The sequence below is a fragment of the Haemaphysalis longicornis genome, unplaced genomic scaffold (genome assembly GCF_048455015.1).
Source record: "Haemaphysalis longicornis isolate Haplotype H1 unplaced genomic scaffold, Haemaphysalis longicornis Haplotype H1 scaffold_1, whole genome shotgun sequence".
Classification (NCBI taxonomy): Eukaryota; Metazoa; Arthropoda; class Arachnida; order Ixodida; family Ixodidae; genus Haemaphysalis; species Haemaphysalis longicornis.
The window spans coordinates 441,599,115-441,626,610 of NW_027526203.1; the positions used below are offsets into that span (position 1 = coordinate 441,599,115).

General features: G+C 44.5%; 1 protein-coding gene and 2 long non-coding RNA genes across 6 annotated transcripts in view; 1 reads left to right on the forward strand and 2 right to left on the reverse strand.

Annotated features, from left to right (window-relative positions):
• LOC144155851 (uncharacterized) overlaps window positions 1-27,496 on the forward strand; it is a 1,021,707-nt gene that overhangs the window by 446,012 nt on the left and 548,199 nt on the right. The window lies entirely within an intron of this gene.
• LOC144155844 (uncharacterized) lies at window positions 708-19,513 on the reverse strand. The gene is made up of 3 exons (XR_013319653.1): window positions 19,460-19,513; window positions 12,992-13,222; window positions 708-957 (listed from the first exon to the last, which is right to left on the reverse strand). It is a non-coding gene; the product is annotated as an uncharacterized LOC144155844 (long non-coding RNA).
• On the reverse strand, window positions 20,504-22,976 carry LOC144155845 (uncharacterized). Its single transcript, XR_013319654.1, has 3 exons — window positions 22,652-22,976; window positions 22,284-22,374; window positions 20,504-20,657 (listed from the first exon to the last, which is right to left on the reverse strand). It is a non-coding gene; the product is annotated as an uncharacterized LOC144155845 (long non-coding RNA).

Here is a 27,496-nt window from a genome sequence, read left to right on the forward strand (position 1 = left end):
TGTGCTTTTTCTTTATCACAATGTGGATGAAAGATCATTCACTGCACCCAAGAAAGCAAATCCCTGGAAGTGACATGGCTAGAAATGTGACAACTTAAAAGCATATTGTAGGTAGAGGTTATTTAGCAAAGGTTTTAAGCAGCAATTTAGTGGTCCTAGCGAAACATCGTGTGCACCTTAGAAACTTCCTCCTTGAAAATTCTACTTCTTGCAAGATGGTTAGATGTACCGGCGCAACATTTAAAGAAGTTACGAGCCAACCAGAAAGAGTGTTGAAAATTCTCTTGAAGCCTGCTAACAGCCGTGCCAACACAACTCTAGCAAAGCCTTATAAAAATGTTTGGAAATCTTACGAAACGTGTTTAAAATTATTAGTTTGTTTTTTCTCTCTCAAGAAACAACCTCGACCATGGCCTTTTGGATCTTTGTGAATATTCTTAGTCTGCAGCCCCGGTGGATCACGATGTAGCAGTTTGGTATTGCTCTTTCCACTGCTGTAAGGTGCCAGCTATTTCGGTAGCAAAAGGATTGTTCTGCAGTACTCTTATGTGCTAATGACTATGGGAACATCACACAAAATATACTATAAGTGATTTGACGTTGTTTCTAGAAAAGGAAGTCAGATTTGTAATCCGTGTCGTCCAAGGGAAGCAGGTCTGTGTGCCCTAGGCAAGTGTGCAGAAGGGAATAAAAAAGCAGGTGTGCTCTCGTCTCTGTCACAGGCACAACATTTATTGTTTCGTACATCATGTACAACCATTTTTAGTTGATTGAGAGTATGTAGGCTAAGCAGAATTTCAATGACTTCTACTAACCCGGAGACGCTTGGAAGTATTCGTATCTTCGAACGGCCACTGATGTGTCGCCTTCTGGGCACCAGGGCAGAGTTTGGCTGTGAGACCTGGTACTCCGTGTTTGGTCACGATGCAACAGACTCCACTGGAGCAAAGAAAACGGCTGCAAAAAGACAATAGTTTTAAGCCATATAAGACAGCTGTAATGAGCTGCGAAACGACTAGCACCTTCTTTATTGCTCACTCAAATCATGAACTGACATTTTATTTCCTTATTGCTTGGTTGCTTATTGGGTGCAGCTAGTTACAAAAGTGAATCATTTTATTTTCTTCAATGAACAATTCTGCTATGAAATATGGCTTGCATATGTTTAAGCGTGTTAAACTGAGAGCCGTACTTACCCGATTCTAACGCGCCCCAGATTCTAACGCGCACCCGATTTTCCAGGCAAAAAAAAAAAAAAAAAAAAAAACGAAAAAACTTGCACCTCCGATTGTAACGCGCACGGAAATTTGTGAGCAAGAAAAACGAATGCGAAACGGGTGATTTATTTCCCGAAGTAATATCACCCATCTCACTCCTCGTCGCTCTTCGAGAGTTCCTTGTCGCTTTCCGCTGACCACAACATATCGTCCTCGGTGCCACCAAGCGTGTTCGCGATGCCACACTTCTGAACGAGCGTTCAACCATGGTCGATGGGATCGTGGCCCACGCCTCGCACGCCCATCCCGCGAGCTTCTCCAGAGGCACACGGTTCAGCCAACCGCTCGTTGTGAATGCGTGGGAGCCGCTCGTAAGCTGTGGAAGCGGTGCACCTTCGTTGCCGCAGCTGCCATTGCTGTTATCAAGCGCGCAATTGGAACAATTTGACGATTTGTGTGAATGCCGATAGTAAAGCCTAGGTGCCTAGGCTTCCTGCGTCCGAAAAATCATTTTTAATACAGAGATTCTAACATGCGATTTTTCGGCCTATTTTTCTGGAAAAGAAGTGCACGTTAGAATCGGGTAAGTACGGTGAGCAAAAACTGAATGAAAGAGGTGCTCCTGCAGTACCGTTAACACTTTATCAGCTGTGACATGAAATGGCACTGAATAAGTGGTAAAAATAAGAAGCCATGGATGAGCTATGATTACTGCAGTGAGAAGTGTGTCACTGCTGTTTCATGCGGTTTGGGAATGGTGAATGTGTCATCACTTCAGCTCTAAAATGTACAAACTTTTACCGGAATGGCCTGTTTTGGAGCAGCAAGGATGTAGCCACATGTCTCTAAAGCTTGCATTTTCAAACCTGCCCTAAACACAATTATAACAATGGTTGCTCATGATTGGTTGAAAATAGTGAGTATAGAGAGGCTTTTGTATAGAGAGGCTTTAAAAAAAATCTGTTGGAATTATTAAAAAAGGCAGCTTGTCAGGTGTGAACGGTTACAGCTTCAGCCCATGTTGATTTGAATGTCAATTGATTATGTACATTAGAATGTGACACAAAAGCCATTGAATCTTATACCATCAGTTACAACTTTTTAAAGGACACTAAAAGTTATGATCAGTAAAAATAGTTAGATCTCAGAGATTATAGATAGTTATATCTTGCCGACGCTCATTACCGGAGCTTGTTGATTTACAGTCTTGACCTCACCATGGATAGTCTGCGAGTATAGTGCAAGAATTCTTCATGCCATACGAACATATGTTAAAAGGAGTGTCAGATTACTGCAGGGGGTTCGTGGTGAGCCTAGCACTGATAATCGAAGAGCCGTACTATCACTGATTTGGTTATTTTTTTTATACACAAGATTTTCCACTGTATGTGCTGAAGAATTTCATTTTTTGTTCTTTTGCAGCACCTTGATGCTGAAGACAAGCAAAAAAATGAGGAACTGTGTGGCAGTTCTTTTCTACAAAAAGGTAGATGACTCAATTAGTTCGAGCCAGGCCTTCAAACGGAAGTGAAGAACTCGTTTTGTTTTTTGACACTATTATAACACCATCAGAAATACAAACTATATTTCGGCTGATAGCACCATGCATTTTCAGGTTACTATTGTTGGCAGCCTATAGCTGTTTGTTCCTCATGGCTTCAGTACTGTTTAAAGGAAAGTCTGAAATTCCTTATTTAAGAAACTGTTCCCATATGAGCCTTGTTTGGAATAACTGAATACTTGAAGTGAAAACTTGTTAATCAATGTATTATTAAGATTAAAAAAATTATTTTAAAAGCACTCATTCAGATGAAAGTAGCTAAAACTGGTGTAGAAAGCCAGTGTGTTTACAACATTCAAAAACCTTACTAAAGGGCACCATTAGTTCATCACTAAATGAAAGGATTGGGTGTAAAGGTATACAAAGAGCTTATAAAGCTCTGCACTGTCTTATGCATGCCGTTTACAGAAATGGGCAACCAACTAGCTCATGAAATACAGTCCCAGGTTCTCCACAGAGCTCGGAATAGGGTTCCTGTTCTTTTTTTTTTTCATCAGAAAGCCATGTCTCAGACCTATATGCAGCTGGGAAAAAATAACCTCAAAGGAGCAATTTCAATGTCTACAACTTTGCCTGTTCTGACCCATAAAGCTTGACTAAATGCAACGTATTCCAGGTTTACTTGTCTCGTTGTGATTGCCAGTACACTGAATTTTGCATGTTAATTCGAAAGTCCTGGTAGGGGAGCTTGAACTTTGTGATTTCACGGTGTTTGGTATCATACGCTGCTCTATTTACAATTTTATTTTTTTGGAATGACAATGTTGCTTGGTATCAACACAAACGACAACAGTAACTCTTTTCTTATGTAAGACAGCTGAATTCTTTGAAGGGACAAGGGAAGTTATTGCATGTATGCCACTTGATAAAGAATCTGTCAAAATGGCCACTTTTTGTGCTCTAGTCGCTATTATGTTTTCAATACACCAAAAATTTCCTCAGTGAATACACTAGTCTGGTAAGCCATCTTCTCTGTTACTGTGATCACTGAATTTATAAAAGCAAAACCAGTGTTACAGGAAGTTTTTGAGCCATCAGTAAAGTAATGGCAATAGCTACTGTACTTGTTCTCAAGTGCAAGAATCTCTTGGGAAAGAAACTGGTCTGGAAAAACTTTCTGTCATGTTTTAACAAAGACAGGTCACATTTGATGGCACTGCGGTCCCTTGGGGCTACAGTGTCAAAGGAATTCCCAAGCGCTGACGGGCATATCTTGAAAGAATATTAATGTAGGCAGGGCCTGCTAACGAGGCAGGCGGAAGGCATCTGTAGCGGCATCTGCAGTCGCTGATATTGCCATCGCTAAAAAAGCTGTCGAGCATAAGATGATATATATGTATATATATATATATATATATACAGAAAGAAATGCCGGCAGTCTACAACGTCAAAGAAGGCATAGGGGAGTGGTTATACTTTTTTTTTTTTATCGTTATGGACGTTACATTATTATTATAATTTTTTTATTATATTAATTACGTGAGAAAGAAAGAAAGAAAAACACGCGCCCAGAGTGGGGACCGAACCCACGCCTTTCGATTAGATCTCGAATGCCTTACCAATTCGGCTATCTGGGCGACTGTGTTCCGCTTCACTTTCTGGGGTATTTATATTTACTACAACTGTATCCGACGCTTGAGGGTATATATATATATATATATATATATATATATATATATATATATATATAGGGAGCAATAAAACTGGGACGATAAGACTTGTAAAGGGCAAGAAGGCGGATCAGGCACAAGGATGGCCATTTATGGATGCTAGTTTAGCTGGATATACTCCACTTAAGTGTGCTCTTTGAGACTGCAAGGACCACTAATTGCACTCAACATAGAGGTTATTAACAGGGGAATTGTGGTATGCACCTGTGGCGAGCCAGAGGCCCTGCATGCACTCGGCCGAGCAAGGTGAGGACAGACTGGTGGGCCGACCTGTACACGATGCAGCCATAGCAAAGATGAGACCATACAAACCACGAGTCCTGAGCATGCAGGCGTTATCTGCACCCCATGATTTGTGCAACTAAATTTTCAGTATACTTAAACGAGTACTGGCACAATTTTTATGTCCTTTTTATTAATGCTTGTACAGGTGCTTAAGCATCCAAACATCCAGCAGGCGAGAGAGGCGGTAATGAGTAGTAATTTCATGGTAGCGGTATCTCAATAGGCTATCTCGGGCTCATCTGGCTCCGTGAGAGGCCACAGAGGTGGGGCATGCCCGGGAGGTGAGTGCTCGGGCTGTCGTGTGTGCCACCTCGTTACCCCCAAGCCCAGTGTGGGCAGGAATCCAAATCAGCTCAACTTGGGTAGTAGATGGGTTTTGAAGGAGAAGTTTTAGGGTCTGGGGTGAGATGGTATCCGCAGCATAATTTCTAATGGCCGTTTTCGAAAAAGAAATTTGATGGAGGGTGGTGGCCGACTTGCAAGGGCTACTGTAATTGCTGCCTCTTCCGCCGTGACCGGTTCTACCGTGCAGATGGTGAAAGAAGTGAGTGGGGGGGGTTATCTGGGGTATTGATGACTGCAATTGCGAATGCATTGCAGTGTCGGTATTCAGCAGCATCGACATACACTGTGCCTGGACGGGTCGGGTACTTTTCTGCAAGTGCTTTGGCTCTCTGGGTCCTGTGGCCCCGGTGTACATCAGAGTGCATATTTCGGGGAAGGGTGCTGGCGTGAATTTCCAGTGGGATTGAAGAATTGGAGGCTGTCATGATGGGTGCTTTCAGTTGGAGGCGTTGAAGCAGATGCTGTCCGGGAAGTGTTTTGGCTAGTCGATAAAGTTGTCCAATAGGGTGCGCTTCTATGAGCTCCTATGTCGTGTTGTAGGTACCGGTGGCCTCAAGCCTGGCCATCGCCTCCTTTAACTAGATGCCCGGAACGTCGCCCGCTTTCCCATTGGAGCCGGCCTGCCGAGCGTTGCGGAGAGACGTCCAGAGATGGCGCTAATCACCGACAATATATTTTTTTTTTTTTCGTCGCGCCGGCGGCAGCGCGGGGCAGGCGGTCCGGTGTCGACCTCACGTCTCGCGGCCGAACAAACGCCCGGCTCGGGCAAACGCATGACACTTTAGCGTGCACATTAGAGGGGAACGAAGCTGTCCGTCACAAAATGTATCTTCTGATAGTGCGTGCGTCGGCAGTAGTAGCGCAGGGGCTAAAATAGAATTCGAGGTGCGATAAAATTACGCGTTTGTGCGCAACCTACTGGCCCGCTTAACGCCGTTCTAGTGAAGTATTACTCGCTGATTCCCTCCTTCAACGGATCCATTTCTATGCGAAGACACCCACCCGATCGAATTGCATTCTATCGATAGGCTGCAGTGTTGTGGGTTTCACGTCGATCCATATGTATATCCTACAAGAACATTGAACGACTCGATATACCTTCGATCGTTTTTGATTCGACGTGTTCTCTCAGCAAAATAGAACAAGCTGTTTTAAAAGCTGTTTTACAATTTTTAAGGCGTTCCTTGACGATTGTATTGAGACGAGCTTATTGCTCCAGTGAACTGAATTTTTCGATTATGATGATTGTAAAAATTATTGTTCTAGCATCAGTGTAAATGGCTGTTGGTAGTCCTATATACCGGTAGTGATATAATTGTCTGCGACTGATCGCACAGTGTACATTGTTAGCGATGACAGAGAACTCTGCACGAATTGCCATTGTCAACGCAAATGGGCACTACGAGAATTCGTTTTTGTACGATCGATTATTCTCATGGAATCATTTATTTTGATCGATAATTTATAGCTCCGGCTGTGGTCGGTGGCTATAGGGCGGACGTATCTCGGTCCACTGTGTGCCCGTCCCTTAAGCTTAACCGCTCGACCACTGTAAGAATTCGTATCCGAAACACACCGAGACTAGTAACGACAGGCACCGAACTGAATCAATCGTAATAGCAGAAGATATATGGTTGCAATATACTTCATTGGCAATGTTCGTCTTCTACGTAAAGAATAAACACGCTACTTAAAACCAAAGCTGTTCTGTTTCACGTTTTTTCGCCTCACAACACAATTATGCTAACAAAAATTGCATTCCTAGCTTGAGCATTATCGTCTGCAGTAGGTACGCGGTCGCAATTAGATAATCGACAGTGTTCGCCTTTTGCGCAAAGAAGAAAGACGCTGCTTAATAACCAAGCCTTATTTATTTGAAATTGTTTCACCCCACACGCAATTATGTCCTGATGGGTTGCACCGGCAAATTTAATACGTGCCGAAGTGAGAGCGTAAAGCGGCGCGCCTCCGCTCTCGGCCGTGGCCGAGGCGGGTTGTTTAGAGCGGCCGCCGCGAGAGGCGCTGGCCACCGACAGTAGTGGAAAGAGAGATTGGGAGAGGGACGGACAGGAGGTTTTCGCCTCACGTTCCAGGCATCTAGTTAAAGGAGGCGATGGCCTGGCAGTGGAAGTGCTGGGTGGGAGTTGTAAGGCAACCTTATAGATTTTCCGCATCAGACAATTTATTTTCGCTAGGTTCGTGTCAGTTGGGAGGAGGTACGGAAGGGAGCAAGTATTACGATACTAAGGAAGTTGTGCTGACTGTGTAGTGGAATAAGGTCATCTTTAATTCTGATTTTAGGATTGAGATGAATACCTCATTTTCACGTAAAGCACACACATGCACACTTCTCAGGAAACTATTTTCATCCGCCCATCGTTGTAATTGACTGGCAGTAGTCTGGACCTGTCTTTCAAAAGTCCAACTGGTTACATGAATGAAAAGCGATGTGCAAGTCATTGACGCAAGTCATGTGCAAGTCATTGACTGAGTGGCTGAGGGATAGTCTTTGCTCAGTGGTGAAAAGGGTCACACTGAGTTTGCTCACTCGAAGGACTGTAATGTCTGGGATGCGACTTTCCATTTCGTCCACTGTACAAAAGCGGCCCTTCCTGCATGATGTATAGCATCAAAAACCTGGTGATAGGCTGCACATTGCCCAACGCAATCTGAACCATACCAAACCACTGTTATTTGCGAGAAAAATGGCCAAAGTTATTGATTTAGAACATTGTTACACAAAACTCTCTTGACCTGGAAAAAACAACAACGCAAGATTGAGGGGGCTTGGGCCCGGTTCGCTACAATAGGAACAGCGGGTTTTCTTTAGCAGTTGGTCAAAAGGATGTCACTAGAAGTGTAAACCGAATCAGTAGATGGAATTAGGCACTTTATATGCGAAACGGAATGATGCATCCGGGATAGTGTGTTGCCAAAAAGTCTCACATTAAAGTTTGTTCTTAAGAAAACCCCCGTACATAAAAACATTTGCCCTCTGATTCTCACAGCAGTCATATCGTAAAGAAATCCATACAATACCTCCAAGTTGTCTCATAAGCCTTTGCTATATCAAAAAACACAGGACTGATTGTAAACAAAAGCATCTGGTTTCATTGTTTCGCGACAAAACAGGTGGTCTTAGGGTTGCGACCTTTCCCCGAAGAAAAAACCGGCAATTCAGATTAAGAGGAGGAGGGGGGGGGGGGGGGGGTAAAAAGTTGAATTTGTGTTAAAAATAAGACGCCACATTTTTTCATTAACATGAAATGCCATTTCTTGTAGCTTTTCCCTACAGAGAAAGCAACATAATGTTTGCACAGAAGGCGATTGAGGTTTTGGCTTTTCAAGTTTGCTCTGAATGTGCTGCACTGAAGAGTAACTGCACTTGCTGATCGCGCTGGCGGCATTTCGTTGCGCTGTTCCCTCACTTTGGCCCCCTTCCATCTCGGGAATCATGCTCAACCGTGCATTTCCTCTGCTCGCGTTTCTTTGCACAGCTTGTCGACACATATTGGTTGTTGTAGTACATGTATTTACGCTTACAAAAGGCCAAAAATAAATAACCGCGGCCCAATAGCCAAAAAACTGGCCAATATGTCGGCCGGTTTTAGGTACAAACTGGCAACCGGCCCGCTGTCTAAAAAAACAATCGGGCCGGTCCAAAACCAGTCAGATGGCAACCCTAGGTGGTCTGTTGTAGACTGAAACTGCTGAAAGCTTGGAACCTACCTACATAACCGGACCCATAAAAAATAAAAGCCAATATAAAATTTAGGATCTGCTTAAACATCTTGCACAGACCGCTGCGTGAAAGTTATGGGTTGTAGCATGACAGACAATCTGGTGGCTCACCATCTTTCAGCTGGTAACAGAATTATGATGGCCCTTAAATTTCCACGCTGTGGGTAGCCTACCTGTCTCCCAGATTTTGTTAAGAAACTTCAGTATCCCTTCCAAGGAGCTGCAATTCAGGTGCTGTAAAAAGGTGTAGTGAATAAGGTTGGGGCCACCGGAAGTAATTTTGCTCTAAGCTCACGCTCTTTTAAGAACATACAAAGTAAATCCTTTATTATAGTGCTCAGTGTTATAGCTGCTATTTTTATTCTTGAGCGTAGCAAAGAATGCGTAGCATTCTTTGCCGAGTACCCCTACAACCAGGACCACGTAACACCCTGCATATCCAGAATAAATGCAGATCTAGCAGAAGTTCCACCTTTAATCGTTATAACAGCGTAAACGGAGATCATTGGTCGACCAGAACTCTGAAAAACCAAAAAATAAGAAAAATATAAAAAAATAGCGATAATGGTGAACCGTGTAACATTATTCATTTACATAAAAATGCAGATTTGGAGGAAGTAACACCTGCAATCATTATAATAGCATAAATGGGGATAATTGGTGGGATGAAATTTAGAAAAGCCAAAAAATTTGGCTGTAAAGAACTCGCACAGAAGTGGCGTATGAATGCTACGCATCAGCTACATAGGAATGCTACGCAAATTATACCAGGAATTCTCTGGTATAATTTCTACCATCAGAGACTTATTTCTATCATCAGAGACTTGTGCGAAGTGGGCACCTAAAACATCAGCTTGTTTTTCGAACAAGTTGAAGGCACCATGTCTAGTGAAAAGTGTTGTGCTAAACCACCTGTTGATTTGCTGCAAATTTGATTTTCTGCAAATTGTCCCAGACATTTTTTGTGGAAGTGGCAGTGTATAATTTGCTTACAAAGCTTGCCACAAAAATTGGACCTTTTGGCTACTTTTCTGATTTTCCGTGCGAGAGCACGAGCAGCCTTGAAGCTCAGGCAGTTTTCCTTGATAGGGTAGGGTAGGGCAGGCATCTTTCCACTACAGCTTTAGTTGCTTTGAAATCTGCCCTGATGTCTGTGGGACTGCTACTTTTGCAACTTTAAGGAGTTCCTCCCAATACTTGCATCATCAACAGACATGTTGATGTTCATGTCAAGTTTATCAAAGCAAATCATGTTAAATTTTTTCCAATCCACTTTCTTCAGCTTCCATAAGGGCAGATAATTTTTTGCCAGTAGGAAGAAACTGCACTTCTTGCAGCAGCTGCAGGGCAGTGAAGTGGTCCCTTCCACGTGAATCGTCCACTGCACTTTACTCATAATCTACCTATAGGGGTGGTGACTCAACACAAAGATCTATTGCGGAAAAGCTTCCATTGACAGAAAAATATGTCTTGTCTCTGCTATTGAAACCAACCAAAGTGTTTGTGGTGACCGACCGTTCAATTACTTTGTCTTGCTTGTCGATTCTGTCCCCTCCCCACAGGTACTAATTAGCATTAAAATGTCCTATAATGATTACCAGTGTGGGAAGTTGTTTAATACGCTCATGTAAAGACGATCTGATGGTGGCTAGTAAAGAGCAACAACAGTGATCAGCGTGTTTACATAAACACATGCTGCAACTGCCTCCAGTGTAGCGTTAAGTTGTGTTATTTGAGACTTATGCCCAATGCCGCAACCAGAGCTCCACCTTCATAGACACAGGTGCAGTCTGTCATTTAATCCTGAGTAAGTGAAAATTATGACAAATGCTTTCATATTGTTTTGTTAAATCTGTTTCCTGTAATACTGTAATTTGGTGTTTATGTTTGTTTATTAGTAGTGTGTGAAGATCATCTATCTCGTGAACTAGACTTCTATGCTCCAGTACATAAAGAGAACTGGCATTTTAGTGTTTCTTTGGTTTGTCTTTTTAGTTCTTATCTGGTGGTTTCCTTACAGAAGGAGACCACCACTGCATGCAGGGGTTCTTCCCAGTGGGTTCTTCCCTTTTGTGGGTCCTTCCCAGTGTCGACAGAGGGAAGAACCCACAAAGGATCCTTGGAAGGCACTGGTACGGATGAGGTTGGGTTTATTGTGGTGCCCTAATTGGGAATTCTGGTAGGGATGAGGTGGAGGCACCAGTGGAAGCAGGTGGTTGCCCAGTGTCGGGTGCTGTGATGTTTGCAGCCGGCCGTGGCTGTGGTGGGTACTGCCTGGCAGGGGGCTGGGTGAAGACAAAGTCAGCGAAGCTAACCTGCGTCCCTACCAATGCCCTAGACAAGGATGCCCCTTCTGGCATTCCCTTGAGCACACAGGGCATGACCCTGCACAGCTTGCACATTTCCTTCACTGAGTGGGAATTTGTCCCATGGTTACGAGTATCACACTTTGAACGTGCCTCTTTTCAGCGACACCTTTGTAGTGTGTTCCCAGACCTCTGGCACCTGAAGCAACATCTTGAGTTTGGGATGTACAAACATGCTTGATAGACTACATAGCCAATTTTGACAGATTCTGGGAGCGTGGTAGAGGTAAATGTCAAAACAAAGTGGCTTGTCGGTATATCGATGTCGTTGGGGCAGATCATGATGCACATTTCCTTCACTGAGTGGGAATTTGTCCCATGGTTACGAGTATCACACTTTGAACGTGCCTCTTTTCAGCGACACCTTTGTAGTGTGTTCCCAGACCTCTGGCACCTGAAGCAACATCTTGAGTTTGGGATGTACAAACATGCTTGATAGACTACATAGCCAATTTTGACAGATTCTGGGAGCGTGGTAGAGGTAAATGTCAAAACAAAGTGGCTTGTCGGTATATCGATGTCATTGGGGCAGATCATGATGTTCTTGGATAAAACCAACGCTAATACAGACGAAGACGAAGAAAGCAACCACAAGGACAGCCGCTGGTTACTTTCTTCGTCTTCGTCTGTATTAGTGCTGGTTTTATCCAAGAATGTCAAATTTCCAACTAGCCCAGCTTGCAACCCTCCCGCAGATCATGATGTGTCTGACAGCCATCAAGTTTTCTTGTTGCACGGCTTTAAAGGTTTGGTCTTCTGTAAGGTCAGGAGGATCTGAGTCTGAGATCAGTCTCGGTTGGGTTGCTTTGGGTTGGGTTTGTGTTGTGCTGCTTCGATGATGTCTTGAAATGCTCATTAATGAACATGGACCATGATTTATCAAAGTCAAGTTCCTTAGTGGCAATCCTGGACTTTTTTTGGCATTCATAAGAAAAGCGTTTCTCTTCGACCGTCAAATCTGACAATGCTATTTGTCTCGTGCTTTGCAGTAGGTACAGTCTTTGTCAAAAGTTGCTCGGCCATGCCAAAAATTTATAGACCACAAAGAACTCAAAAGAGAAGCTTACCTCGGAGTGAGACTACAATGTTTGACACCAGAAAGCTGGCAAAAGCATGTTTCTTTCTGACTGTGGCAATATAGCCACACAGAAAACAAGCGCAGTAATAAACAGAGCACGAGGCGTATGTGTGGCTATGAACCAACACGCCCAAACCTTTTCCCTTCTGTGGCAATTTATAGCTCAGTCAAACTTGAATGGCAATATAGTTCAGTCAAACTTGAATGGCAAGCATTTGCTTTGAATTCTTTCTGGCGTAGAACCTCTTGGTGTGGCCTAGAAAACTTTGACGTGGCCTGTGCCTGGTGACAGATGCCAATGCCGTTGTCTTCAAGTTGTTCAGTAACTACTTTATCGTGGTTATAGATTCAGCATCAAAGGGATGCCTTGACTTTAACGTTGTTAGGACACTGGTATTGCTTCAGCCACTCAAGCGTTTTTGTCAGCTTTTGATTTCGAACCTCTGTTTCCTTGCAACACATCCTAAATTTCCTTCCCTTGAGGTAAGCTCCCCCACTTCCTCCGCTGGGTGTTTTTAGTTCTTTCAGCTCAATTAGGGCTCCTCGAATTGTACTTCCAGCTCATCTATCAATTCGTTCAAGCTCCTGTGCTGTACACTGTGTCATGGCAATCCCTTGTTAGGCACCAAACGAAAGCAAAGGCACAGTTCTCCAAAAACAGTTCTTGTCCAATAGCAATGCACTAATCAGCAACACAATTATTGTGATCCAAAGAATCACTCGCTCACCTGCAAGAGCATGCACAGCCACTGAACTGCAGACGCCCATTGCACTGTCGACGCTTTAAACAGCAGCTTCTCCAGTGACTTATTGTGGGAAGGCTGCCCTTTGCGGAGTCCGCCTGACAGATAGTCCAGAGATGCGCAGTGCACCTAAGAAATGCGTGGTCACCGGTCAGGCGTTCAGCGACGGTGCAGCTACCATGGTCGTTCACTTAGCATGTCGGCCAGGCACGGGATCTGCAAGAGCGGGTATGTTGGGTGTCTGCAATCAGACATCGCCATCAGCACTGAAATTGACTGATAATTATTTGCTGTATACCAGATTTTCGTGTGTATAACCGGCCTGTGCATATAACAAGTACCCCACCTTTCAGTCCATGAATAAAATAAATAAATATCCCCACGTACTGACCACATATTTTATACAGGAAAGGCTGGACCAAAGCTACTAAACCAACAAGGCACATTTGTTAACGGAAAAAAAAACTTACCTAGATTTTGTATGTTGAATACATTTTCTGCACGGCCCAAGCTACAATTACTCATTGTCACTGCTCTCGCTAAAGCTATCGCTTGGGCTGAAGTCGTTACTGTCATACACAATATCATCTTCAGTTCCGTCCATGATGCTTGGAACGCAGCATTTCTTAAAGCTCTGGCAAACCATCTCACATTGAATTGCCTTGCATGCCTTCACAATCCACTTACAAAACAGCGCAACATTAAGCTTATGGACTCGGCCTGTTGGTGTTAAATCATAGAGACCTTCAGCCATCCATTCAGCGCTGCATAAAGACACTTGACATGTACTTTGAATTGTCTATTCAATGAAACATCAAGAAACTAAATGGTCTATTCAGTGAAACATCACGAGACATCGCCACCAACTATTCTTGTATGAATGCAGAGTACAATTGTTATACAGAAAAAGGTAAACATTACAAACAGTTTATGTTCAATTAGGCATCTAAAAATAGACCAGTGCGGGATCAAAAGCCACAGCCTTATTTCAAACAAAATTCAACCCATACCTATCATCATCATAGTATGAGGTGGTGTTTTCATGGTGTTTTTGGGTATTGGTATGTGCACTGTTTACTCTTGAACACTGCTTTTCTTTTGCGAAAAACTCTAGCTGACTTGTCCAATATTATTCTCACGTTGTTGTATTGTTGAGCTGTGTGTGAAAAATGAGCACTACCAATGCGATAAGAGCGGCTTAGTCACGATTGCTACTGTAAAGGGCCTCACGGCACCACGCGCTTTGCTGCAAAGCTGCACTGAAGAAAATGCCTTGAATATAAGACACACCTCTACTTTACCCCTGAAATTTTTGCATTTTTGGTGCGAGTTATATGCACGAAACTATGGTAGCTTTCACCCTTCTAAATTGCTATAACTTTTGCTATTTTTAATTATCAAGACATGTTTCGGTCTGGAGCATTTTATTACCAATGTTAGCTAAAAAAAACAATGAATAGCAATCCCAGTTGGAGCAGTCGATAGTATATGGTTGAAGCAGGGTAAAATATTGTGGTGCAGGGAAATTGTAAATGAGTTCATTGATTGACTGCTCCAAATTGTGAACTCACGAGTGTTCTCATCCTATGTAATGCGTGAAAAGGTTTCCCACACATGATGATATGATCAAGTCTTCTTCACCGCTCTTTATTTATATTGTGTTAATATTAACTTTGTGCACAGTAGATGCGCAATGCACATTTGAGGTGCACAAGTGCCAGTGTGCATTATTTTGCACTGCCCATTTTTGTACATTGTGCTGCATGCCATTGCTACATGAAGTAGGGGCGCTTGCCACACATCTAGCATTTAGCTGCTGCTCCACTTTCTGTTAAAAAACGGGAAAAATAATAAAAGTAAGAAGCTTTTGGCAAGTGACAAGACCCCTCAGCACTGAGGTCACTTGTTTTTAGGGGCGGCCTGATATCGCCTGATTGTTTGCTGAGCACCCATACCCGATTTTTCCCAATATTTAGTTGACAATTTGAGAGTACAACATGTAGCCTAACTTAAATTGTGAAATAAAAAAAGAAGAAGAAATGCCGAATACATAACACATGGCAGCAGTCCAACACCTAGACATCAGAAGTAATCTTAAAATTTTTTGGCCATGAACAACCTTTTTTCAGTTTACTTGACACGCCGTGAAAATATTCGTAGAGGTGATTTTCAACTGGGGATTCTAGATAGAAATTAAAAGGAAATTACTAAAGCTGTGAACATGCTAAAGTGTGTTCATGCTGACATACAAAAAATGATCCGGTAACATCACTTTTAATTACACGAGAAATTTTCAGTCTATACTAAGGGGACGATGCCTGAGATGATGCCTGCAGAGCTAAAATGAAGTCATGTTAACATGAATGTGACATTATGGAATCACATTTTTTGGTGCATCTGCAGATGCACCAAAAAATGTGCTGGCACATTTGCCAGCACAAAATGTGCTGGCAAATGCTGGCACATTGTATTGGCCATGGCCAATACAATGTGCCAGCATTTGCACGTAGTGCATCAGCTGTCACTTCAGGGCAGTGAAACACCTGTGCGCTCTCCTCTCCGCTGAACCAGTTTCGGCGTGCCTCATGCCCACCGTATTTACCATTGCCAATTATTAGCAGGACACGCCAGCCATGCTAATCTACCGCTATCTGCTACATGTGTGGCACGTGCTTTCCTACCATATTTGTCTTGCTTACATGAATGTGATGTGCTGGGAAGTGAATACGATGTGCTATGTAAACGCAGCTCGAGTTCAAAAGCCTCACATTCCCTTCAGTAATAACAGTTCTTTAGTGAATCCTACATTTGTTAAATCTTTTATCTTGAAAGACAGTACTGTTTGTTACTATTTTTTGCTGATGAAACTAAAATACGAATTTCTACTAGACACAATGAAAACCCAGTTTTTCCTCATTTGGGAACTTTCCAAATGGCACCTAACTTGTGCATTATGAGTTTAGAAAATACAACTTGAAAACAAAAGTCTCTACATGTGTAAAACAACCAAGTTCGAAGAAATGCAATGCTGATAAAAAACAGTGAAACCTGCCTAGCCAACTGTGCATGCATATTTGTTTTTCAACACATCAAGCCAGAAGGGAGTGACACAGCGCAGGTCGTGGACCAAGTTTTCCGTTGTTCAAAGTTTACTGGAAGCACTGGCACTGAGCATGTACACGCTGTTTTCACCATGTTTGTAGGGACTGACAAATGTTCAGTCAAGGCCCACCTGGAAGGGACACCAATAGGGTTATGTCTAACCATCTTATCAGTGCTATAATTTTTACAGTGTGTAAGCCATATTTTTAATTATGCTTAATTGTGTTGTTTCTGTTTGTGTTGTGTTATTTGCGTTGTTCCTCACCAATTAGGTGGGGTTGGCTGGGATGACACACTAGTCAGTCTGCCTGATGGCTCTCAGCTCTGAACAGATCTGGAACTCAATTGTTCTATATAGAACCAGTCTTTGGCAGTAACTAGTTACTAGTAATGCATTACCGGTAACTACTTACTTTTTTCAATAACTTGTAACTGTAACTAGTTGCTTTAAGGTTAGAGGAACTTGTAATTGTAACGCTGTTACTTTTTTCTACGGTAACTGTAACAGAAAATACTATTACAGTTACTTTTCTTATAAGAAAAAAAAGTATCTAACAGGAACAATCGTAAAGGCCGAGGTATAGTTAGCGCTTTCCACTTTTTCAGACTCTCTCCTTTCCCATATCCTCTCCACCTTTCACCATTCCACTACATGTCTCCTCTCGCAGCTTAAGAGAGGAGGTCATCAAGAAGATTAACTTCCCTGCAGAATACCGAGGTTGGAGGTCAGTCGTGAAGGCGGTTTTTAAAACTTTACCTTGGTCTTGAGTCGAGCGGTAACAGAAAAAAGAAACTGTCAGCAAGGTAGCCTACCCTTTTAAAGAAAGACCACAGCTGAGGGGCTCACCCAGGACGGCGCACCTATATTTACACCAAGGGTGCATCAACAAAGTGTTGATGCAGCAAAATTAGGCGTACGCAACGATTGTTGGTGTTGGGCTTGAGTGTGCCCCCTTTTAACTTCCCTTTGTCTAGGGTTTTACCACGTGCAATTCTGACTTCCCGCACGCTTTCATACGTTTCTATTAAACAATTATTTGGTTTGATATGTATTACTTAGTTTTGTACAGTAACGGGAAAGTAACGATGTTACTTTTTCCCAGTAACTGTAACTGCAACAAGTTACTCTTGGAAACTAACTGTAACTGCAACAGAGGTACTTTTTTTGGCTTGGGTAACTGTAGCTGTAATACTCACTTTTCCTTGGTAACGTGCCCATGACTGTATAAAACTATGCCTCAACTAGCTATGCCTATATCCCCCCAAAACAGGTCATAAATGAAGCTTTGAAGGCAGGTAGCATGAAACCACGCTAGCCTAGCAGCCTAGCCTTTTGCTTGTTTTTTCCTTGCGAGCTTCGGTAATAAACTAGATGGGCATGTCAACATTTAGCCTCAGGTCATGCACCTACTCAGCGGCACACTGTTTCAAACATGCCAAAGTCACAGTAAAGGTGTACTGGCTTCCCAACTATGCAAGAGCGAAAGGGCTAGCCTGCTGACCCGTGATTTCAACATCCAAGGTCTGCGCAGCGGCTACCGAAATCCATCATCTTAAGAACCAATCCTGTCAACACTCCACGTTAAAGAACGCCTATCATAAGCTCCTCGCACCACACCCAACTTGAGACGACAGAAAATGCAATGCCGGCTCACATATGTCAGTACACACCAGCTATGAGGCTATTTCTCCTCAGATATGGCAGCACAACCCCTCCCCGCCTGCCTCCTCTTTTAAATTAAATATGCAATGGTGTAAACAACCAAAACGACTTACATTAGGAGTGCCCTAATATACCCAAATTCGGAAACACTACACAAGAGAGTGGCTGAACTCAACAGGGAAGTCAAAAGGAGCAACACGACATGGCAGACTTCGTTCAGGAGGCTGTCAGCAGTAGGATGGCAGACCAGGGCCTTTGAACTTCGCAACGATCCTGCAACATCCTTCCCTCCCGTTTTTTGTTATCAATAAAATATAATCTTCTTGTCGCTCTTTTTCCTGACATTTGCTTAGCAGTAAAATGGAGGATCACATGAGTTGAGCTACCAAATGCTGCTACATACAAAAGCTTGCAAGTTTACTTCAGTGCCCTGTTCTTAATCTTATGATTGCTTTGTTTCTGCAATATATTTTAAATATAATACTTCGGCAAGTGGTTTGCTGCAAACTAAAAGCTCACTTTAGCCGACTAATGCGTCACATTACGCCATTTGGTCTACTGTATCCACTTTAACAATTAAGTATCTTGTCTCTTAGTTATGCAGGACTCCAAATATTTTATCATTTTCAATCAAAATAGTGTGACATAGAAAATTTATTGCTTAAAATTCAAAGCCTGAAGGACCTGAGCAGTTAGAGTCTGTGCTGACCAGCTTGGCTCCTGAGCAGCAACAAGCACTGGTCGACCAGGCACTGGAATCGGTGTGGGCTCGCAGCCTCCTGGACTTGAGAGGCTGACCGCTTCCGCTCTTACTCCATTCCTTTTATGATAAATGAACGTTTATCTCCCTCTCTGAAGGAGTATGCATTGGCACGGTTGAAAGCTATCTCTCTTATTTTGCCAAGGACGTTGCAGCATTACGTTGTCAATTTCTCTTTCCAAACAGCTAAGCATTTTAGGCATGACTGACTTGGATGTGGTGACCAATGACACAATGGCTGTTATCTTTTTAATGGGACTTCATGTTAAAATCTGAAGCATTTAGCATAGATGTCATGGACTTGTATTATTTGCTCTGCGCTGCATGATGAAATTAAGCAGAGGGAAATGGTGCGTAACACAAGGTAATGACGACATAAGCTGACCTTAGCTTTTTTTTTTCGTTAGCTGTTGTTCTTTTATTTTGAATCTACAGTGACTGAGTGCAAAAGAGGCACCCTTGCTCAAAAACAAGAGAGAGGAGGGGGGGGGGGGGGGGGCATGTCAATGGCCCCATGAATGGCTGCTGTTTGGAGTAATATTTATGACAGCAGAGTAGATGGGTCTCTGGTAAGAAGTCTGAAGGGTTTGCTGTCAGGGCGCTCCAAAATGTCGACTATTTTTCATACCTATGTTTTTGTTATCCTGCCAAATGTGTGCAAATTTGTTGAAGGTTATCAAGCAATGAAGGTTGGAGCTTCGGTTTGTCTTCAAATTAAATAAAGCACGTTGCAGTTCAGTTATTCTGAAGATGCCGACATATGTGGAAATACAGCCCTAGGTCTGTGAAAGCATTTTGCAACTCAAAGGTGACCAAACAGGGCGGTGGTGTCTCGTGCCTTAAATCGACTGCTTCAAAATTCTGCACTCACTGGTGGATGAAAATATTTCGGAGCAGGGGCAAAGGCTCGAAAATTTGGGATACACACCTTGATCATGTAATTGCCTGGGCCGGTGACAAGCTGGTAAGATTGGTCAAACATGGCAAAGAAGAAAGGAAGAATGTGAAGCATGGAACAAACCAATAATGTTCACTGTTGTGCCATACACCCACAAGTTGTCACACAGACTACAGGTGCTCTCTAGAGTGGCACAAGGTGCAAGTGCTCTTTCCAGCCCCAAGTTAGGCAGAATGTGCTTTAAAGTGAACAGGATACCAAAGCCCAGCGGTGGTGCATGCAGTGTTGAAGACAGGAAGAACTTAGTTTTTATGCAACACCCTGTGGTTGCTCATAATAATGCTGTCCTGTGGCAACAAGTATGTCGACTCTTTCACTCTTTGTAAAAAACGCTCCTGGCTGACTTCCGGTGGTCATGATGCGGGACCAGACTTCTGTTGTGCGGACACACTGATTGACACGATAATAAAACGTGTGAACTGAGTATTGAGCTGCGAAATTTGCTAACTTAAATCCACCTGCAAACATGGAAAATAACCCTTACCTGCCATTGTACAACATGGCATCAAAAAGTTTATAGATAAATTTTTTAGCATGCGGCATATGCACAAGGCTGCAGGCACAGTTGCAGGAAGCACCGGCCTTCTTAAGACAATGTGACAAAAGACACCGCCTTGTGTACATGAAAAGCTGTCAAACTGTTGCTCTTCTGACACCATGCATTGCCATGTCTGTGACTTCATCACGAATGGCAAGCTAGAGCAAAGAGCAAATGTGAATCTCTGTAAAACAGGGCAAATGTGCCACACGTATGTTTGGCAAGATTTGGCGAGTTTACAGCAATGCTGCAATGAGTTGTGCAAGATGTTCCGAGGGACACACACTATTTGAGATCTGCACACAGGAAAACCTGTCCCCCAGGGGAAAACCTAGGGGGGGATCCCCCCCCCCCCCTTCCCAACAAAAATGCTGACACCATTCAGCTAGTTGTGCACAAGATGTTGGAAAACAGTCTACAACACTGCTGCGGTTGTCCACGTGTCGTGGGTAACAATGCAGGCAATCCTCACCTTGAACATACACCATGTTGCTGCCAAGTGCGTACCCCACGTGCTGACCCAGGAGCAGGATCACCCTGTCGAAGAACTTCATCTGTGTGCCAGTGATGGCCCATCCTTCACATTGACGGCAGTTACCGGTGGCAAAACGTGGGTTTACGGGTGTAACGCTGAAATGAAGAAGCAACAGTCTTCAGTGGAAAAGAGCCCACCATTTCACCGACCAAAATGGCAAGGCATTTTACGGCTTTACAGCTGCCTAATTTGACAGTTTTGTAATTTACCAACTTATCAAAAAACTTTCTGCGGTGTGGTGTACTGTACACCTTTTTCAAATGACGCAAGCTAACTTGCTCCTTCCTTTTAGTGTCAGCTGTCCAGTCTGTGCAGTGTGGTGTGTGTCAACAATGCTAGGAACGCCTGACAATACAGTGAAGCCCTGTGCACAAGCCCCCCAAAAAACCACATTACGTGTAATAACTTATATAATAACAATTATACATGTAGCCACTTAGGTATGTTATATGTGTAATCCCCCCCTCAAAAAAAAAAAAAAAGAGACACTGTGATAAAAAGCAAGCCCTTGGTTTTTAATTTGGTCAATAAGTAATTTGATGTTCTCGCAAAAATCAAGAATCACTTTGAATAACTCTGGCACGATGGCCTTTGTGTAGAATCTGTGTGCACACTTTAGTGGTGCACACTTTCGCAAAAGTGGCGTTTGTAAACCTGAGGTCACCTGCCTAATGCCCACATGCCAAAAGAGCTCACTGCTTATTGAGCTGCATGAATTGTGAGGGCATACTTATACATAAACTCTCACTGCTGCCAGCCAGAACAGACCTAATTGAACGAACAAACATGTTAACCTGAACTAATGGCTCATAGTCATTAAAAACAACAAAATACCACTTGGCAGCAAAAATTTTATCCAACAGAGCTGCTATGCATGGGATAGTACCAAAAGGCAGCGAGTATGTGCGAACAATACAGTTTTTTTCGCTCTCAATGCAAACAAAACCTGGTAAAAAACTTGACTGCATGGGGCAACAAATTTTCATTCATTGAGATACAACCAGGCAAATGTATGTTTTGGGGGGCTTGAATAGAGATGAGTAAATAATGTGCATTTGTGGCATGAATCACATGCTGAGTTACACGTCATGAGACAGCAACTGCAAATTGAGGTTGCACAAAATGGTTAATTGTGAAATGTGTGCACCATGAGGCAACCTGCTATATCAGAGGTGCAAAAAGAGAGGGTATTTTTAAATTAGCTTTAGCTAACCTGAAAGAAGTTGCTTGTGCTGAGAGCATTACTAGGCTACCAATGAACGATGTGCAGCTGGGTTCACAGTCTCCCTGCCACTCTTGCTGTGGTGCTGTGGAGTGTATGAAATGCCACCGCCTCGCGTGGGACGGTGCTCGCCACTGCTGGTGTTCATGATGACGAAACAATACCCAGGGCCCCATCAACACCGAGAAACACTGTCCCTGCCCCACCAAATTTATTGCGATGCTTTCAGTGGCAGTACTGCTTATACAGGCTGCATGCAAAGGACTGTTTTTCTCCATACCTTTGAAATTTGGCAGAACCAACTGGAAGGCTCTTATTTCATTTATTGTGCACAGTTAACGAAAAAAAAAAAATTCTAGCCCACTGGTAATTTCGACGTGGTGAAGGTAAAACAAAATGGTAATGAGAGGCAAATGCTTTCACTGGGCGATCAGCTGAAAACAGGTGTTTTTAATGGGAAATGCTGTACTATACTGCACACAAGAACAGAATGGCTTACTTTCATGCAGTCTGTGATGCAGTTGTGGAGAGAAGACGTGGGCTGAGAGATCCGGGACTGGAAAGGGCTTCATGCAGAGGTACAGCACAGACTGTCAAAAGCACAAGAATAGTGAAAGGAATTGGGGTGCACTCGTGAAAGAAACGGGCCATGCAGCGCGCGCTTTGGTCGGCGCTTTTTCTTCCCGCAGACTGTAGCAGCATCGGTAGTGCTAAGTGACACGACCAAGTTCGGTTGACCGACATCGATCGCCTCTACCGCTAGTATCACCTAAGCGCGACATAAAACAGCCGGTCGTGCACCTAAGAAACGTACGGCATACATACGGTACGCAACAAGTGTTCAGAAATACGACCGATGCAACTCACCAAACTGTCTGTAACCTTCGAGGTGATGCACTTTTTTGGCCCATGTCTCCATGCTTTGAAGCGCTAGTCCACTCGTCTTTTAAAGAAATATATCTGTTGTTTATAGGGACACGTAAATATAGCTCAGTGAATCTTGTAAGGAGTGAAATAATTTATTTATGCACAAGCAGCTGTGAGTGGCGTTGCGAACACGTTCGTCAGTCGGCGCGCGTTTTTTGAAATCTGCCACAAGCTGGTTCTGCAACTTCAGCTTCATACAAACACACTTCCGGTCCCCGCAACCGTACAAAAAAAAATTCACAAAGAACCATTTTGGAAATACGTGTGAAACATGTTGTCTACCCGTTTGCCCGAAAAGGGAGGCATGCACGTGGTAATTGTATTCCGCTCGTGCGAGCCGGCAGCGCTAGCTTTGTAAGGGCTTCGACTAGGTAGGGCTTCGACTAGGTGGTTAACTACCTCTGTGCAATACGCGACGAAGAGCCCGACGTGGAGGGAATCGCGCACGTCGAGTGGAATCAAAAGATACCTTTCCTACACGCTTTTTAACAGGGTGGTTGGTGTACACAGCGACGTTAGTAGTAACGCAGCTGTACATTCACCTCGCCTTCAGAAAAAAATCTTTCCCCTCTGTGGTGCTTCTGTGTTTGATTTATTTTGGCCAGATCTGATTTTTCCTGTTTTTTCTTTCTTTTCACCAGGATTGTAACATTCTTTTACTAGCCCCTACTGCTTCCCAATTCACTTTTTTATTAAACTTAAAGTCAGAGATTTTGGAAGCTGGATGCTTCCTGGATACATTTGCACTCTGTTACAATATGTCGCATGGTTTCTGGCTCCCTACCGCAACCTGCGCACAGTTATAAGCATTTTTGTTCGCAAACTAACTCTACCGGGCTTCTGAAGCAATTGAACTCCCTTTAGCATTATCAAACTACATTTTCCCCGTGGTCTCCCGCATCCATATCTCTAGACGCCTAAGAATTTTTTTGGCTGCCTCCTTTATTCCCTATTGATTGTCTCTGATATTTGTTCACTTTCTTAATTGTCGTTATCGTTTCCCCTGCTCCTACAGTAGTTTTCATGTACTTACTCATAATCATTCTGGTTCATTCTCCACTGCGTGCCCACGTTTTTCCTCTGACCGCCAGTCTCTGGTCATAAAGGTTTCGAGCAGTTGTTCAAAACGTACTTTCCTTGGCGCTTCTCGTATTCGGTGGATGAAAAGATAACTTCGACCGCAGGCAGCATCACGTAGCCGAAAGAACCAGATCTGAAAAACCCAATGCAATACACGTTCCTATTTCACAAAACAGATACATCATACGAACACAAGAAACATCAAGTCACTGATAAATCATTGGTAGCATTTCGGCTATTAATAGCAGCCACAGAAAGACGCCAAAACCTCAGTCACTTACAAACTCCGACAGGCTTTAGGAAACGAACCCCAAAACCCACACACAATATAACTGAAAGCGAATTTCCGAGAGTGCACATGAAGAGACCTCACAATACCAGAGGACACTAGATCCAAGATAGCGACTTGTTTTACCCGACATCTTTAGCTATAGTATACATTGGCGAATCCAGAGGGGAGGCCTCCGGATGTCCTGACCCCCCTTTATTTTGGAAATTATATCCCTAAGAAGATGACCTCCCTCAGGTCATAGACAAAGTCTAGCTGATGATTTTTCTGTATTCTTGTATTTTTGGTTTTCCAAAATTTTCGTGAATAAAAAGGTTATAGCTACTATCCTGCTACTATCCTCATTACGAACATCCTCATCATCACTGATAGAAGCTTACCCCCTCAGAAAAAACCGGGATCCGCCCCTGGCTACACACCCCCAAAGGCCACTGTCGTCGTCGTAATTGTTAAGTACGTTCAAAGGGCTTGAAGTATTCAGGTCAAAATTCGAAATGTCGCGCGAGCACTTGAATGCACCTGTGGAGGAAAACGAGAAATCATGAGAATAGCACGCCCTGCATGCTTTCAGGCGCCTCGTGCGCGCTGCGAGCCATTCATGCATATGTGTCCAAGACCAGGCGTCTGCCCTGTTAGCCTTTATTGTTTCGGGTATGTTTTCTCAAATTCAACCGCAACTTTCAATTTTCAGCGAATTCCTTCTAATCTCGCGCTGTTACTGGAGGCTAACGGATAGCTATCTACCTTTAAGTTGTGAGCGGGCGAATTAGCCCCCTTCTTGCTCGATTCCTGGCCAAACCCCCGCGTGGGTATGCGCCATAAGACGTGGAACAACAACAACAACAACAACAAAAGAACGAAGCACCTCGAAGGCTGGCCGCCATAGCCCCAACCGCGGACCAACAGGACGTCTCATCTCGCAGCTGTAGCAGCCTAGGCCGGCTAGCTACCCTAGCGCCAACCTCCGCTCGAGAGGGCGACACCTCGCAGCAGGTGCAGCCTCGGCAGGCTAGCCACCCTAGCCTCAACCGCGGGTCGAAAGGGCGACACCTCGCCGGTGGAGCAGCCTCGGCAGGCTATCCTAGCATCAACTGCTGGTCGAGGGGGCGACACTTCGCCGGTGGAGCAGCCTCCACAGGCTTGCCACCCTAGCCACAACCGCGTGTCGACAGGGCGACCCATCTTGCAACTAGAGCAGCCTCGGCCGGCTAGCCACCCTAGCCTCAACCGTGGGTCGATAGGGTGCTCATTTCGCAGCTAGAGCAGCCTCGGCAACGGACTGATGCGGCGGCATCCTCAACGGTACCAGCTGGTGGCCAGCAGAAGCCGAGCTTCTAGCCGCCTAGCCGGGAGCCGATTCCGGCCCTTTTCACCTAGCCACCGTACCAGCAGAAGCCGGGCTTGATTCCGGCCCCTTCAACTTGCCACCGTACCAGCAGAAGCCGGGCTTCTAGCCTCCTAGCCGGGAGCCGATTCCGGCCCCTTCAGCTTGCCACCGTACCAGCAGAAACCGGGCTTCTAGCCGCCTAGCCGGGAGCCGATTCCGGCCCTCTTCAGCTTGCCACCGTACCAGCAGAAGCCGGGCTTCTAGCCTCCTAGCCGGGAGCCGATTCCGGCCCCTTCAGCTTGCCACCGTACCAGCAGAAACCGGGCTTCTAGCCGCCTAGCCGGGAGCCGATTCCGGCCCTGTTCAGCTTGCCACCGTACCAGCAGAAGCCGGGCTTCTAGCCGCCTAGCCGGAAGCCAATACCAGCCCTCTTCAGCTTGCCACCGTACCCCCAGTGCCAAGCAAAGTATAAAAGAGGCCATGGCCATGCCATATTGTGCAGCAAGCTGTGGAAATCGCACTGGCTCCCAGAACTTCCGCTGACAGCCATGCCTCTTGCAAGGCGGCTTGTCCATCCTAGAAACTTGTGGCCGCCCTTTCTGGGATGACAGAGCCCAGGACAACTAACGCCCGCCCGGGAATGGAGCTCGTGTTGAGCCGTCCAGGAGGAACCAAGAGGAAAAGCAAAGGGGCAACGAAATAGGGGTACAAGGTCCTGGCAGAGGGAGGCGCCAAAAGAGAGTGAAGCCCAGAGGAACTCCCGTGCTACGCAAGCGGATCGCGCGCTCCTGCTTAGTCCCTGCACTTGACGTCACTTGCCCGAGAGCACAGTCCAGAGTGCCTCGGCTTGGGACTGCCGAAGCTGGAGGAACAGGCAAGAGGATCGGTCGTCGACTAGTTCTTGTGCGTAGCATGAAGATGAGTAGGCAGCAACAAGCTCGGACCATGGCATGCCAAAAACGGGGCCTGGAGAAACTGTGCAAGTCGCCGGAAATCTTGACCTTTCCCATAAAAGGCAGTGTACCACACTAGGTCGTTGCCTGTAGGCTGAAGAAAGAGCACGTCAAATGGACGAGGACCAAGCCGGAGCCTCATCGAAGGGGCTACTTTCAAAGGCTGCAAAGAAAGCAGGCCCTTACAGCGGTGGTAGTGAGCAAGGACCGGGCCAAGGCGCACGTGAAGTGGCGCGAGCCGGCGAATGATTGCTGCCGTCTGGTGCCACCCTAGCCTCAACCGCGGATCGAGACCTCGCAGCTGGAGCAGGAGCACAGCGCGAATTGGGTGGAGGCTCTGACAACGTCGATCGTACCCAACCGGTACAAGCATTTTGAGAGTGACCTTGAAATGCAGCCTGTCGGTTATACCGAATAGGATCATAAAAGGGGCATCAATGGTGATTTCAGCGGCTGCAACTTTTCTTTTTTTGTTTGGCTCGTGTTCTGCTGTTTGCATCAAGTGGCTGCACGGTTAAATGTACGCTAACCTGTTTGCGAAGCTCAGAATTGTTCCACGAAACTGGAATTCAATCATGAATTCAACCGGAATTCCTCTACGGTTGTTATAAATGTAGTGGAAATGTTAGTTGTCCCGTATACTTTTGCAGCGAATAGAAAATTGAATTATTGACGTTGGCCTTTCTCAGTAATTTTTTCATGCTATCAATCTGATCGCAAATCCCAGCAGCGACATAAACAATGCAGATTTGGCAGGAGAACGCTTGGAATTGTTATACGTGGAGATAACTGATCGAATTTTGAAAAACCCACAAATAAGAAAAATAGAGAAAATGAAATTTTCACAAAAATGATATGACAAAATCAAAATCTTGGGCCATCTCCACTGACGTGAAACCCGAGGAGGGGCAAAGCATGCAGTGTATAAGTGTATTCTTGGCGCCTTGGCATTTGCGCCAACGGAAATAAAACCGTTGGGGGGTAGAGGTATACAGCTTTGCTCTAAAAGTCTCTTTGAAGCACGAAGCTCTCTATAGCGCGAGGCGCGAACGCGTGTCCCGGTGTCTTTCGAGCACGCGTTACGAAGTGCTACAGCGTGAGGTGTAAACGAGTGTCCCGGTGTTTTAGTACCGTGA